The sequence below is a fragment of the Rutidosis leptorrhynchoides genome, chromosome 6, assembly GCF_046630445.1.
Source record: "Rutidosis leptorrhynchoides isolate AG116_Rl617_1_P2 chromosome 6, CSIRO_AGI_Rlap_v1, whole genome shotgun sequence".
In the NCBI taxonomy this organism is placed as follows: domain Eukaryota; kingdom Viridiplantae; phylum Streptophyta; class Magnoliopsida; order Asterales; family Asteraceae; genus Rutidosis; species Rutidosis leptorrhynchoides.
The window spans coordinates 200,401,228-200,417,497 of record NC_092338.1 but is presented as its reverse complement, the minus strand read 5'-3'; the positions used below and the strand labels follow the sequence as shown (position 1 = coordinate 200,417,497).

Genomic DNA, 16,270 nt, shown 5'->3' with positions numbered 1-16,270 from the left:
TGAAGTAAAACCTACAAGGGTTTTTATTAGGTAATAAATCATTTGCAAACCTTTTTTAATCACGGTTAGATTAAAAAATTAAATCTATTAATCATCATCTAAAATTATTAGCTAATAAATCTATTTTTAAATAAACACTCTCTAAAATACCCTTACAATTAAAAAAACACGGGATGACAAATAGAAAATAGGAGTCGTTCACAATTTCATTCATTCATTGGGTTCAAACTAATTCACGACACTTAGAAAAAACAAAACCCTAGCGTCAATATTTCTGACCATGTTCATGTGATTCAATTGATGTTTCTATGGGTCTTACGTTTTCATGTGATTCAATTATTTCTTTTTGATTTTATTTGTGATTTCTGTTTATTAATCGATTTACCCTTTATTAGATAAGAACCCTAATGCAAGATGAAGTCCAAATCCTTACAAATTGTTCTTACTAATAATCAAGGTTACAGATTTAGCATGATGATTGTATTGATGGGAAATAAGATGTCGATTTCTAATCCGCTTTCATCTACCACAGGTAAGATTTGAAAACTCTGGTCCTTTTAATTTATTGATTAAAAGTATTTGTCATTACACATGTAATTGTAACTATTCTTGAATTTGATAATATCAATTATTGAACTTGTGGATATTTTTTTTTCTTTCGAAAAGCAAAATATATTAATCACGAAGCCTATTAAAGGGAGGCAACCCATTACAATTATTGAACTTGTGGATATTCACTTAAATGTTTATTTTCCAGTTTAATTAAAAAAAAAAAAAAAAAAAACACAATCGATGATTGTTATAGCGTTACTACATTGATTCATGATTGTTTGAATAATATTAAAAATTGTATTACGAATTTCCAAAATTTAAAAATGCATCATCGCCCTTTATGGTTAAAAAGGCAGTAAACTAAGGAACCGATTTTTATTTTCATGTGCATATATTAGTTGGAATCTGGTTCAAAATTATATCCTACTCTTTATTGTAAACCGGTCAAGTATCCACCGCATACTATACTTTATAATTAACTACATTGATTCAATGATTGATAATAGTTATACGATGGTTATGTGATATTAATAAATGTATAGATTCATTGATTACTTGGTATCGTACACATTAATTTTACTATATATTTGCTTTAGTATCAGATCATGAATGTTTCCGATGATTATGGGTGATATGGAACGTTAATTTGCTTGAATATATATAGTGTCAAGATGTAGAGGGAGTTGAATTTTGTGGATTATTGAAAAGTGAGGTTGATATACCATCAGGTGCATTTCTATGATGTATTTTGTAAAGTTTTCATTAGCAGTTAAGGCTTTTAATTGGTTTAATCTTTTTCTATTTCAAGAACACAATGGATCAACTAGACACGGGTAAATGATAATAATACTAAGGTAAATTGGTTTTTTCTCTGCTTTTCTTTTCAACCGTGTTCATTTACTTACCATAGGACCATTGGCCTAATGAATCAATCTTAATACACTGATTGACATACAGCACAAGGCAAAAGGCATCTTGATGCAGTTGGTTGCTGCTGATTGGCTAAAATCTGATAAGCGTGAAGATGATCTTGCAGGCCATTTTGGTGGAATCGTTTGATCGTTCATGTTTCATGATAATTTAATTAGTTGAAGTTCACCAGAATGATTAAATAAATTATATAATATAATTTACTTGAAATTTTGCAGAAATATGCAGTACATGGTAGCCTTGAATTCTTCTTTGTCATCGACATACAGTGCATATTGTTTAAAGGTGTCATGATGGATGGGTTGGGTAACGGCTAATTACAGAAATTACAAAAATAGTATTATAAGACATTGGGTTAATCAAACTCGAAACTTTTCTTTGGGAGGCCATTTAATTTATTATTTTTTTTTTATTTTTTTTATTTACTCATTTAGGTTCCTGGCAAGACTACATATAATATTTCTCTATGTTATATGATGAGGACTCCTTTAGGATCTTGTCCATTACTAGAACGCTTTGCCAACGGTGATGATTCGTTCAGAAATTCAAGAGTTAAGCTCATACTATATATATCCGAGGTTAACACTTAGTACTCGACATGATAATATTAAGAAATTGCATGACTTTTATTTCATTTCCTAATTGTTTGATTATGACAACAAAGATGTTGATGTTACTTTGATTTTCAGGGATCATGGTTGGTAAAGCTAAGTCTTGGAAAAAAGATTGTTTAATAGGTCAATGAAATAAAAATGAATGATTTACGTGGGAAGAATTACATAGAGGTATTGTAGCTTGATTTGTTCCGAGAAAATTAGTTGACTTTTAAAAGTCAAACAACCTGAGAACTGTGCAAGTCACGAATATGATGAATTGAATATTTGAATGAAATGCAGCCCGAGAACTGTTTAAAAGTTACATTTTTAGTCGTCAAACGAACGATTCAAATCTAATGAGAAGTTTTTCGATTAGGTATTGTTCCTTATTTACATGCTTATTTGTTTATGTTTTTTTTTTCTTTCTTTTTGGTGCCTTCCCGTGGTCCAAATCGTCTGGCCCATTGATAAGTAATTGGGTCTAAATCGCCTCCTCATATACTTAACTACATACGTATTATAAACTGAATACGTATTATACACATTAAAAGGAGAAAGTAGATTTTTAAAGATAAACACATCTAACCTTGAACATGCTAAAGTAAAAGGGCTTGGAGGTGTTCATTCTCCTTGGCTTCTGATATGTATATGCACATCTTAACTGATCACGAGGTGTGAACCTTTACAACAAGATACATTAATCCAGTGACAAATAAGTATTGCTATAGGGTTTAGGGTTTAGAGTTTAGTGTATAGGGTTTATGGTTTAGACTTTAATGTTTAAGGTTTAGATTTTATGGTTTAGGGTTTAAAGTATAGGGTTTAGGTCTTCGGTTTTAGTTTTTACAATTTATGTTTAGAGTATAGATATCGGGTTTAGTATATAGGATTTAGTGTTTAGTGTTTAGGGTTTATGGTTTAGTGTATAGGGTTTAGGGTATATGGTATATGGTTTAGGGTATATGATTTAGGGTTTAGGGTTCAGGGTTAAGTTGTTAACCATTGTTATATTGATTCAGACTAACAATAACAAACAATTTTAAAAACGGTCGTTTTTGGATGATGATTTTGTTAAGCATTGTTAGATTGTTTGGATAAACAACTTCAAACCAAAATAACAAATACAATATAATATGGAGTTACTAAATGATTTCACCCTTCAAAAACCCCGCGAATTTAAGGCGTCAATGGAGACCATAAGTCCTGACAGATTTGAAGCTGTGAAGAGCAAGCTCCATGACCGTATTAACAAACGAAAAATGATTTATTTTTTTCTTCTTTGATTTACATGTTTAATTAATACTCGTAATTAATGATTAACAAAAGTGGCAATTTAGTTGTAAGTTCAAATAAATGGGCAAATGTTAACTTTTATTTACAACGGGTCAAATGGGTTAATCTGTAAATTCAACTTATAAAATTAAACTATTCAATCTCTTGAGCAGTTCAGAGATGTTGAAATCCATCTAAAATGTTTTCACAATATATAAGAGGCCTAGATTTATAGTTTTTAACTATTTATCGTTCTGTTACTAAATTTTATGAGCATGTAATACTTAGTATGGACTTTTTTTGACGAGGAAACTGGGTACATATGGGACAAGTTGTGTAATTATTACAGTTCTGTTTAAGTTAAATTTCGGCAAAGGGATTTACAACAAGTTGTGTAATTATTTTATCTAAAATATTGGCTTCGATTCATTGACTGAATATGGTTTATATCATGTCCTTTTATGAAGATGTCTATATTCCTAGATGGTTATATGTATCACGCTAACATTGAACAAGATTATTTGACATGAGATGTACAAACCATTCTCGCCAAATGGGTCGTTTGGTCACCACTCCTTTATTTTAGTTCATAGCATAACTGTCATTTGTAAGATATGAGACGCTAAATTTGTGTTTTGTTGCACGACTGACCAACAAAGTTTCAACATGGCGAAACCACCTAATATTTTCAATTGGTTTTCTCGTGGTTGACAAGTTGTGTCTTTCTAGGATGTAAATTAATAATAATAGAAGGATGAAGATAGGGGTGATATTAGCCATTCATTGTGAGTATATATATGTAAATTGTTTGATGACAAGTAGAATATGCTTATAAATTAAAGACTATTTTTGACCCATTTGAGTTTTTAGAGATTGCAAAAAATCCAAATTGACCCATTCATAATCAAATGGGTCTAAATATACACCTCTAATATCATTTATGTTAGTCCATTACTGATCAATATTTATTTGGTTGGTTTTAGATAGAAGTCAAAAAAATTTAGTGAAAAAACATTAATTATATGAACACTTCAGGAATATGCAAGAAGTATGATTCTTCTTTCCCCTTGGGTCATGTGTCTTATTTTTTATATGGATAGACGTGGGTGCAAATGCATGACCATTACTACTAATACATGCTGATTCATACAAATATAAATTCTTTATTTAGTTTCCTTATTTTGCTGAAAATATATATTGAAAGACACCTGAAAGTGCAAAACTGGAGATATTAGTGTCCAAGTTGCGTTAACAGAAGACAGTTGCATCAATCTGATAGTGCGAGTAAAAAACTGGACACGGTTCATGCTAATTAAAGTTCTTACTTAGGTGAACATCATGGTGGCATAATGGGCGAGTCTGGGTTGGCTTATAAACTATGTATTTCAATAATTATTTTTTTATTTGAATACAAATATTGAGGACATTTTATGCGTAGAAAATAATTTTGTGGACTTTTGAGATGTTATATTGTTTATGTGTTATCATAGTTGAAGATTGTATTAAAATATTATCATTTCATAAAACCCGCGAAATCGCGGGTCTTTAACTAGTTAAGAACAATTGTTGGGGGTTGGAGTTGAACGTACAACCTGCATAAACGCAAGCATAGAAACAAACCACTGAACCAACCATTAATTTGTGCTTGTTGTACCCGCTAATATATTTAACACCATAAAACGTCCTTACAAAAAAAGGAAAAAGTGAATGGATGTGGCGGCCTTTCTTTAATTCCATAATTATTATACCCCCAAGTTGGTTTTTTTTACGGGTTTAGCCTAATTCAATGTAACATCCCGCCTTTTTCCATTTACTTTTCCGTTTAACTATTTATGTTCCGTTATATGTTTATAACACGTCTCGTTGATACGCGTTTCAAATTATCTTGTTTAGGTAATTTAACGCACCCGATTAAAACATGAGGGACTAAACTTGTCAAAGTGTCAAAGAAACCACTAGGTCAAAGTGGTGGTCAACACCCTTTCTATCCACTCATTCACATTTTCATTTCATTTTCCTTTATTTCTCCTACTTTCACATTTTCCTTAAATTTGCTCCATCAAAGAATCATCATCTTAAATCGAGCTAGTGATTATCTTGCCAAACAAATTACGTATTTGAACTCCTCGTGATCTCCTCTTCGATTCCATACCAACCTCATTACATTTGGGTAACTTTCTAAAATCACTAATTTTATGTGTTCTTGAGATTTTTGAGTTAAAAGGTTATTAATTAGTGTCTATGGCTCAAGTCTAGTTTGTTTATGTGATTTGTATGCTTGTTCTTGCCATTTTGGTGTAACTAGTTCATATGGAAAGTTAACATGCTTAATCTTGAGTTTTAAGTGTTCATATGTTGTTAGATGCTAAGACTTCATGTTTTAATCTTGTTCTTAGTGTTACTAGCTCCATTATGATGTAAAGATTGATCAAGAAACCCCTTAAACTTGATTATGAAATTTGGTGACTTTTGGTTAGGGTTTCACGAACTAGGAATGGATTCTTGATGCATTAAATGACATGAGATGTTAATTGTAAGTGTTAGGTTGTGTTGTATGCTTAATTACCTTCGAAACGGCATATTGTACATGTAATTTGGTTGCCAAATCGTTAAATTGCAATATTGACTTGAATGCATTGATTATGGAACATTAAATTCGGTTTTGGTTGTCATAAGTGCAAGCTTGATTGATGATATGTGTTTAGTTGCATTCCTTGTCAAAATACCTTTCCAACGATGTATGATAGGCGTTATAAGCGTTTGCGGGTCAAGAATTGTGTTAGAATTGGTTTTGGTTCGTGCACATTTAAAAAGCAGAAAAATAGCTGAAGCAGCAGGGTGGCGCGGCGCGCCCCTACCCCGCGCGGCGCGCCAAATGGCCTGGCCAGAATTCTGTCCAACTTGGTCAATTTTTGAATAATGTTTGGCATGCTACGCACCTCCGATTAACATGTAACTTGGCCAACATGCTCATATATGATTTCTAAGATTAGAAAAATAGTTCGGAACCCGACCCGAACGTGTTGACTTTCGTTGACTTTGACCGACCAAAGTTTGACTTTTTGTCAAACTTAACCAAATAATTATGCAACCTTCCTAACTTATTTATATACTTGTATCTTGCATGAAACTTGGCAATTTGATTTCACATGCTAAATAATCGAGTCGTAACGAGCCATAGGACTAATTGAACATCTTTGACCTATCGTGTTTACCGTTATTGATACAACCTATTGTTTAGGTCAAGACTAGCATTGTTCTTTGCACACGTTTACTTGTTGAAGTACTTTACTACTCGTGCACTCAAGGTGAGATCATAGTCCCACTTTTACTCTTTTTGAACTTACATTTGGGATGAGAAAACATAAACATTTCCTTACTAAGTGAACACAAGTACAGGAAAAACAAACATTCTACATACGAGTTTAGAACAAAATCCTCAATTCGATTATCATTAGTTACACTTGCCGGGTGTAAGCGAGAACTTATGTTGTATGGATCCATATGGGTTTGACAAACCCTCATTCAAACGGTTCGCTACCGTTTACGAATGAAATATATTTTCGAGAAACAGTGTATGTTCTAGCACTAAGTGATGGGGTTCAATGGAAGGAAATGTTAAGCATTGATAATTGGGTGCTCGTGAAACAAACTTTTGGAATGTATTACTATTATTTCATTGATGCAAATCTTGTGGTTCACTTGTACTTACTTACTTAAACCTATGATTTCACCAACGTTTTCGTTGACAGATTTCTATGTTTTTCTCAGGTCCTTGAACGATACATGATACATGCTTCCGCTCATTATTTGATACTTGCATTGGATGTCGAGTATATGTGCATTTCATGGAGCGTCTTTTGACTTTACTTTAAACCGTGTCGCCTAGATTTCATTCGTATTATAACGTTGTAACTTAACTATTGGTTGAACAATTCTTGTAAACTTTGGGAACAAATCTTTATTTTGAAATGAAGGCGACATATTTTGGTCAAACTTTGTCTTAAAGACTTATGACCACGTAACGGGACCTAAGTAGACGGCGCCGTCAAACATGATTTGGTCGGGTCGCTACAGATGGTATCAGAGCGTTGGTTGTAGGGATTTAGAGTTCATTAGTGTCAACCCCGAGTCATAGGGTACATTGATGAGTCTAGACTACAACCGGCATATAGACTTGAAGTAGGAATTACTTGACTACTTGTGCATTTATACTCGAACGCTTCTACTCATATCTACTCTTAGTTCATCATAATCTCACGTTGTTTAATTTGATTGACACGCCACCTTGACTTTATAGAATAATGTCGAATGCACATATGAATCAGGGTAATATAATTTCCGGGATTATATTACGGTGACTCATATGAACGTTCCGACATTATGACATAAAGAATTTAAGGCGAGTCGAGGAAAAAAAAAAAAAAAAAAAAAAAAAAAAAAAAAAAAAAAAAAAAACTTCTCTTTATCTTTATTCTATATCACGGTTAGTATTATTGAGAATACTAATCAATGATATTCTTGTGTCTTGAAGGAACAATGGCTCCTCGTCGTGTACGCCGCAATGAAACTCCCGAACAAGCTCTCGAACGGATGATAGCTACCGCCGTAGATGCGGCCATGGCCGGTCACTCATCCAACAACAATAATAATAACAACCACAACAACAACAACAATAACAACAACAATGGAGCCGGAAACTCAAACGAGGGATGCTCCTATAAAGCTTTCGTGGGGTGCAAACCTCACACTTTTGATGGAACCGGGGGACCGGTCGTGCTCACCCGATGGTTTGAGCAAACGGAAGCCGTCTTTAGCATAAGCGGTTGTCGGGACCAAGACAAGGTTAAATACTCCACTCACACTTTCTCCGGAATTGCTCTAACATGGTGGAACACCTATGTTCAATCGGTGGGTACCGATGAAGCTCATGCCCTCTCTTGGGCCGATCTAAAGGAAAAGATGATTGTTGAATATTTTCCGCGCGAAGAAACCCGAAAGCTTGAGGAAGAACTAAGAGCTTTGAAAGCGGTCGGAAACGATCTTAAAGCTTATAATCAACGCTTCGCCGAACTATCCTTGATGTGTCCTAATCTCGTTAACCCCGAATCTCAAAGGATTGAGCTCTACATGCTCGGTCTTCCAAAAAGCATCAAACAAGGGGTGATGTCATCCAAACCCACTACTCATCAAGCCGCTATGAACATGGCTCGCCAACTAATTGAAACGGTTGACGAAATCGTAGTTCCGGCACCTAAGGCCGAGGATAAATCGGGCGGCAACAAAAGAAAGTGGGAACCCTCCCAATCAAGCAACAACAACTTTGCCAAGAAATCTTTCACTTCCGACGGCAAGAAGGGTTATGCCGGGAATCTACCCCTTTGCAACAAATGCAACAAACATCACTTTGGTGAATGTGGCAAGTTAATTTGCCACCGGTGCCAAGGAGTTGGTCATAAGGCCAACGATTGTAAAAGTGCCACTCCCGTTGCTCGAAAGTGGCCCAATGCACCAAAGACGGGCACTTGTTACGAATGTGGTCAAACGGGTCATTATAGAAATGCATGCCCGAAAAGGAAAGATAATACCAATACGCGCGGCCGAGCTTTCAACATCAACACCGAGGAAGCCCGGGATGACACTGAACTAGTCACGGGTACGTTTCTTCTCAACAATTCTTATGTCTCTTGCTTATTCGATTCGGGTGCCGATAAATGCTTTGTATCCAAGACTTTGACTCATTCTTTTAGCACTCCACCTCTTCCATTAGATACCACTTATACCATTGAAGTAGCTAACGGAAAACTATTAAGTGCCGACACATATTACCGGGGGTGTACGTTAAACATTTTGGGTAAGGAATTTGAAATTGACTTGATACCCATGGAACTAGGAAGCTTTGATGTAATAATCGGTATGAATTGGTTAGTCAAAACGAAATCTCACATTCTTTGTGATCTTAACGCAATCCGGATTCCTATCGAGAATGGTGAACCTTTGATCGTCTATGGCGATAAGAGTTGCACTGGACTCAACCTCGTTTCGTGTGTTAAAGTTAGAAAACTACTCCGTAAGGGTTGTTTTGCGATCCTTGCTCACGTTAAGAAAGTCGAGTCCGATGAGAAGCACATCGATGATGTGCCAATTGTTAGTGACTATTCCGATGTATTTCCCGACGAATTGCCGGGTCTTCCGCCTCATCGACCGGTTGAATTCCAAATCGATCTTATTCCGGGAGCCGCACCCGTAGCACGTGCACCATATAGACTCGCTCCATCCGAAATGCAAGAATTGCAAAGTCAAATCCAAGAACTACTTGATCGTGGTTTTATCCAACCTAGCCATTCACCTTGGGGCGCTCCGATTTTGTTTGTTAAAAAGAAAGACGGATCCCTACGAATGTGCATTGATTATCGCGAACTAAATAAATTGACGGTTAAGAACCGATATCCTCTTCCTCGCATCGATGACCTCTTTGATCAACTACAAGGGTCTTGTGTATATTCGAAAATCGATCTCCGCTCGGGTTATCATCAATTGAGGGTTAAGGGGGAAGATGTCTCCAAAACCGCTTTCCGAACTCGTTATGGTAGTTATGAATTCCTTGTCATGCCATTTGGTCTCACTAACGCACCGGCGGTGTTCATGGATCTTATGAACCGCGTGTGCAAACCGTATCTCGATAAATTCGTTATTGTGTTCATCGATGACATATTGATCTATTCTAAAAATGAAGAAGAGCACGAACAACATCTCCGACTTGTGCTTGAACTTTTAAGACAAGAACAACTCTATGCCAAATTCTCCAAGTGTGAATTTTGGTTAAAGGAAGTTCAATTTCTTGGTCATGTTGTAAGTGACCAAGGTATTAAAGTCGATCCATCGAAAATCGAAGCCATTAGCAAATGGGAGACTCCTACTACTCCTACTCACATTCGTCAATTTTTGGGTCTCGCCGGGTACTATCGTAGATTCATCGAAAATTTCTCTTTGGTTGCACGTCCTCTAACCGCCTTGACTCACAAGGGAAAGAAATTCATTTGGGCGACCGAACATGAATCCGCATTCCAAATCTTGAAAACGAAGCTAACCACCGCTCCTATCTTGTCACTTCCCGAAGGCAATGATGACTTTGTTGTATATTGCGATGCCTCAAAACATGGTTTTGGGTGTGTATTGATGCAACGAACGAAAGTCATTGCTTATGCTTCTCGACAACTTAAAATTCATGAACGAAACTATACGACACATGATCTCGAACTCGGAGCCGTTGTCTTTGCACTTAAAATGTGGAGACACTATCTTTATGGAACCAAGAGTACTATCTTTACCGACCACAAAAGTCTCCAACACATTTTCGATCAAAAGCAACTAAACATGAGACAACGACGGTGGATTGAAACTTTGAACGATTACGATTGCGAGCTTCGTTACCATCCCGGGAAGGCAAATGTAGTAGCCGATGCCTTAAGTCGAAAAGAAAGAGTGGTGCCTCTCCGTGTCCGAGCTTTAAACATCACCATTCACACCAACCTTAATAGCCAAATTCGGGTAGCCCAAGATGAGGCTCTTAAGGATGAAAACATCTCTCTCGAACACTTGAACGTCCTCACCTCTCGATTCGAAGTTAAAGAAACCGGACTCCGATATTTCGCCGGAAGAATTTGGGTGCCTAGTTATGGGGACCTACGAAGCCTTATTTTAGATGAAGCCCATAAGTCACGATACTCGATTCACCCCGGTGCCAATAAGATGTACCACGACCTTAAACAGCTATATTGGTGGCCGAATATCAAAAGGGAAGTAGCTACTTATGTTTCCAAGTGTTTGACATGTTCCAAAGTCAAAGCCGAACACCAAAGACCGTCCGGACTACTTCGACAACCCGAGATCCCGCAATGGAAGTGGGAAGGGATAACGATGGATTTTATCACCAAACTACCAAAAACGACGGGCGGTTATGATACCATTTGGGTTATTGTTGACCGTCTCACCAAATCCGCACACTTCCTTGCCATGAAAGAAACGGACAAAATGGAGAAACTTGCACAACTTTACATTAAGGAGATCGTAGCCCGACACGGTGTACCTTTATCGATTATCTCCGACCGAGATGGCCGTTTCGTTTCTAGATTTTGGCGTACATTGCAAGAAGCGTTGGGAACGCGTTTAGACATGAGCACCGCATATCATCCTCAAACCGATGGACAAAGCGAACGTACAATTCAAACCTTAGAGGACATGTTACGAGCTTGCGTGGTTGATTTCGGAAAAGCTTGGGACAAGCACTTACCTCTCGCCGAGTTCTCTTACAACAATAGTTATCACGCGAGTATTAAAGCCGCACCTTTTGAAGCGCTATATGGCCGCAAATGTCGTTCACCTCTTTGTTGGGCCGAGGTAGGCGACGTGCAAATCACCGGACCCGAACTCATTCACGAAACCACCGAGAAAATCGTTCAAATCCGAGATAGGCTTAGGACGGCCCGAAGTCGTCAAAAGAGCTATACCGATAAACGACGCAACGATCTTGAATTTCAAGTCGGTGACCGAGTAATGTTAAAAGTCGCACCTTGGAAGGGTGTAATCCGTTTTGGGAAACGCGGGAAGCTAAATCCGCGGTATATTGGTCCTTTCGAAATCTTGGAGCGTATTGGAACCGTTGCTTATCGTTTAGATCTTCCGCCTCAATTGAACTCCGTTCATCCTACTTTCCATGTATCCAACTTGAAAAAGTGTCTTGCCGAACCCGATATCGTCATTCCTCTCGAGGAGCTTACCATTGATGACAAACTTCATTTCGTGGAGGAACCGGTTGAAATTGTGGACACCTCCGTCAAGACATTGAAACAAAGCCGAATCCCGATTGTCAAGGTTCGTTGGAATGCCAAAAGAGGACCCGAGTTTACTTGGGAAAGACAAGATCAAATGCAAAGGAAGTATCCTCATCTATTCGTGAATTCGGAAACGCAAGATCTCGAGGAAGAAACAACGACTACTACGCCTACTTAAATTTCGGGACGAAATTTCTTTTAAGGTGTAGGTAATGTAACATCCCGCCTTTTTCCATTTACTTTTCCGTTTAACTATTTATGTTCCGTTATATGTTTATAACACGTCTCGTTGATACGCGTTTCAAATTATCTTGTTTAGGTAATTTAACGCACCCGATTAAAACATGAGGGACTAAACTTGTCAAAGTGTCAAAGAAACCACTAGGTCAAAGTGGTGGTCAACACCCTTTCTATCCACTCATTCACATTTTCATTTCATTTTCCTTTATTTCTCCTACTTTCACATTTTCCTTAAATTTGCTCCATCAAAGAATCATCATCTTAAATCGAGCTAGTGATTATCTTGCCAAACAAATTACGTATTTGAACTCCTCGTGATCTCCTCTTCGATTCCATACCAACCTCATTACATTTGGGTAACTTTCTAAAATCACTAATTTTATGTGTTCTTGAGATTTTTGAGTTAAAAGGTTATTAATTAGTGTCTATGGCTCAAGTCTAGTTTGTTTATGTGATTTGTATGCTTGTTCTTGCCATTTTGGTGTAACTAGTTCATATGGAAAGTTAACATGCTTAATCTTGAGTTTTAAGTGTTCATATGTTGTTAGATGCTAAGACTTCATGTTTTAATCTTGTTCTTAGTGTTACTAGCTCCATTATGATGTAAAGATTGATCAAGAAACCCCTTAAACTTGATTATGAAATTTGGTGACTTTTGGTTAGGGTTTCACGAACTAGGAATGGATTCTTGATGCATTAAATGACATGAGATGTTAATTGTAAGTGTTAGGTTGTGTTGTATGCTTAATTACCTTCGAAACGGCATATTGTACATGTAATTTGGTTGCCAAATCGTTAAATTGCAATATTGACTTGAATGCATTGATTATGGAACATTAAATTCGGTTTTGGTTGTCATAAGTGCAAGCTTGATTGATGATATGTGTTTAGTTGCATTCCTTGTCAAAATACCTTTCCAACGATGTATGATAGGCGTTATAAGCGTTTGCGGGTCAAGAATTGTGTTAGAATTGGTTTTGGTTCGTGCACATTTAAAAAGCAGAAAAATAGCTGAAGCAGCAGGGTGGCGCGGCGCGCCCCTACCCCGCGCGGCGCGCCAAATGGCCTGGCCAGAATTCTGTCCAACTTGGTCAATTTTTGAATAATGTTTGGCATGCTACGCACCTCCGATTAACATGTAACTTGGCCAACATGCTCATATATGATTTCTAAGATTAGAAAAATAGTTCGGAACCCGACCCGAACGTGTTGACTTTCGTTGACTTTGACCGACCAAAGTTTGACTTTTTGTCAAACTTAACCAAATAATTATGCAACCTTCCTAACTTATTTATATACTTGTATCTTGCATGAAACTTGGCAATTTGATTTCACATGCTAAATAATCGAGTCGTAACGAGCCATAGGACTAATTGAACATCTTTGACCTATCGTGTTTACCGTTATTGATACAACCTATTGTTTAGGTCAAGACTAGCATTGTTCTTTGCACACGTTTACTTGTTGAAGTACTTTACTACTCGTGCACTCAAGGTGAGATCATAGTCCCACTTTTACTCTTTTTGAACTTACATTTGGGATGAGAAAACATAAACATTTCCTTACTAAGTGAACACAAGTACAGGAAAAACAAACATTCTACATACGAGTTTAGAACAAAATCCTCAATTCGATTATCATTAGTTACACTTGCCGGGTGTAAGCGAGAACTTATGTTGTATGGATCCATATGGGTTTGACAAACCCTCATTCAAACGGTTCGCTACCGTTTACGAATGAAATATATTTTCGAGAAACAGTGTATGTTCTAGCACTAAGTGATGGGGTTCAATGGAAGGAAATGTTAAGCATTGATAATTGGGTGCTCGTGAAACAAACTTTTGGAATGTATTACTATTATTTCATTGATGCAAATCTTGTGGTTCACTTGTACTTACTTACTTAAACCTATGATTTCACCAACGTTTTCGTTGACAGATTTCTATGTTTTTCTCAGGTCCTTGAACGATACATGATACATGCTTCCGCTCATTATTTGATACTTGCATTGGATGTCGAGTATATGTGCATTTCATGGAGCGTCTTTTGACTTTACTTTAAACCGTGTCGCCTAGATTTCATTCGTATTATAACGTTGTAACTTAACTATTGGTTGAACAATTCTTGTAAACTTTGGGAACAAATCTTTATTTTGAAATGAAGGCGACATATTTTGGTCAAACTTTGTCTTAAAGACTTATGACCACGTAACGGGACCTAAGTAGACGGCGCCGTCAAACATGATTTGGTCGGGTCGCTACATTCAACAGTAGTAAATGTGGGTTTTCCAAATGAATATATTTATAATGTAAGAAATTGAATAGAAAGGGTTTATAGTACTCGCAAGCATAAACGCTCTCCTCGCTAACGATTAGGGAGTTGATACGTATTTTCGGTTAGCGGCCACAAGTATCAGGTCTAAGGAGAGACGAGATGTTTTGCCGATTGATGTTACCTTCGGGAGGGATCCCTGCAGATCCGGATCACGGTCATGATACTGTGGGGTGGCTTAATCAATCTTTATGAAACCAGATTAGACCTGGTTCGGCTAGCGATCTGCGGCTTAGTTCTAGAGTAAGAAAGTATTGTGTGCAAGAGAAAGTATGTTCTCTGCCACAAGTTCCGAAGTGTCGAATGTGATGACCCAAGGGTCCTATTTATAGATGTCTTGGGCCTCCAGATTGTTCGGAGACACACGTGTCACTTCATTAGGGGTCTCCCTATGCGAAAAGTACGTAACCGACATTGTACTTTATGTTGACGTGGCATTGGTGCTCCTCACGTGCTGTTAGATATTTAGGGCTTATGCATTTCAAGCGGCATGCGGGGCTTACGCAAAACGTTGAGTGGCCTGAGTATTATTTATCATAGTTTCCTGAACTGAGAATGCTAGACGCGCAACTGTTAATTTTGCCTTTTAACGCTATTCTCCTGCTTTCTTCCTATGCATTCTAGTATGTTAACTAACTTTTTATGCATGTAAACCATAGCGTTGGTATTATAGGGTTTTCATGTATTTTTATTTTTACGATATAGACACAAATACTTATTTAATTCTACGTTGAGTTTGAATAAAAAATATTCCCTTAGCAACAAACTGTTAACTGCTAGTTATTTGGAACTACTGTGCGCAAATCCTAAATGTAGATCTATAGAGTTTGACAACTTCACTTGGGCTAGTCGCGCTAGAAGTAAACGGTGTTTAGTACTTCGAGGTTTAATACACTTGATTCGGTGTAAAATTATTTAAAAGGGTATTCATTTATATTTTGTTAAGCTTAGTTACCGGGCGCTCAACAGGTAGTAGAATTCTTTTATCAAATGTTTCTAAACACGAAATCTTGTAGTCTATTTTATTTGTCGTTGGTGATAAACCTATAACTCACTAACATTCATGTTGACTTTTTAGCATGTTTATTCGCAGGTTCATAAATGTGACGCCCCGTACAAAACCATCGTGTACGGATCATCAACAACAGGATCATTACAACGTCAAACACTATATGTTGTTTTAAAATAAGTTTGCATTCATAAGAAAAGGTGATGTTGTAGTGACCCGAACTTTTCCATGTTTATATATATTAATTGAGATTGATATTTACATGATTAAATGTTTCCAACATGTTAAGCAATCAAACTTGTTAAGACTTGATTAATTGAAATATGTTTCATATAGACAATTGACCACCCAAGTTGACCGGTGATTCACGAACGTTAAAACTTGTAAAAACGACATGACGATATATATATATGGATATACATATGGTTAACATGAGATTATGATAAGTAAGTATTTCCATAAGTATATTAACAATGAGTTATATACATATAAACAAGACTACTAAC

General features: G+C 36.8%; 1 long non-coding RNA gene across 4 annotated transcripts; it reads left to right on the top strand.

The window, feature by feature from the left end:
* Positions 1-209: 209 nt before the first annotated feature.
* LOC139852876 (uncharacterized) lies at positions 210-2,444 on the top strand. 4 transcript variants are annotated; one of them, XR_011761211.1, is made up of 4 exons: positions 210-532; positions 1,217-1,406; positions 1,510-2,060; positions 2,172-2,444. It is a non-coding gene; the product is annotated as an uncharacterized lncRNA (long non-coding RNA). The 4 variants fall into 4 exon arrangements; XR_011761210.1 differs by having other exon boundaries at positions 1,155-1,406; XR_011761209.1 differs by having other exon boundaries at positions 1,149-1,406.
* The last annotated feature ends 13,826 nt before the right edge of the window (positions 2,445-16,270 follow it).